Consider the following 244-nt stretch of genomic DNA (forward strand, 5'->3'; position numbering starts at 1 on the left):
TCTGTTCTTCAGGGTCATCAGCTGAGACATTTTCCAGCGATGTGAAGAAGCGAGCGCGTTTACCAAACCGTAGAGTTGGTGTTAGTAAAGGGGGCTCACGTGGCTCTATAAGGAGTGTTGGGTAGATTTTCATGATGCGTTCATAGAATTCTCGTACTGGATGGGTTTCGTGATAGACTTGTTCTGCGCTTTCTTTGAGGGATCCACCTCGTGTTTGGCATCGCATTAAATATTTGAGGCTCCG

The sequence above is a fragment of the Trypanosoma theileri genome (assembly GCF_002087225.1).
Source record: "Trypanosoma theileri isolate Edinburgh chromosome Unknown TM35_Tth_94_V1, whole genome shotgun sequence".
NCBI lineage: Eukaryota > Euglenozoa > Kinetoplastea > Trypanosomatida > Trypanosomatidae > Trypanosoma > Trypanosoma theileri.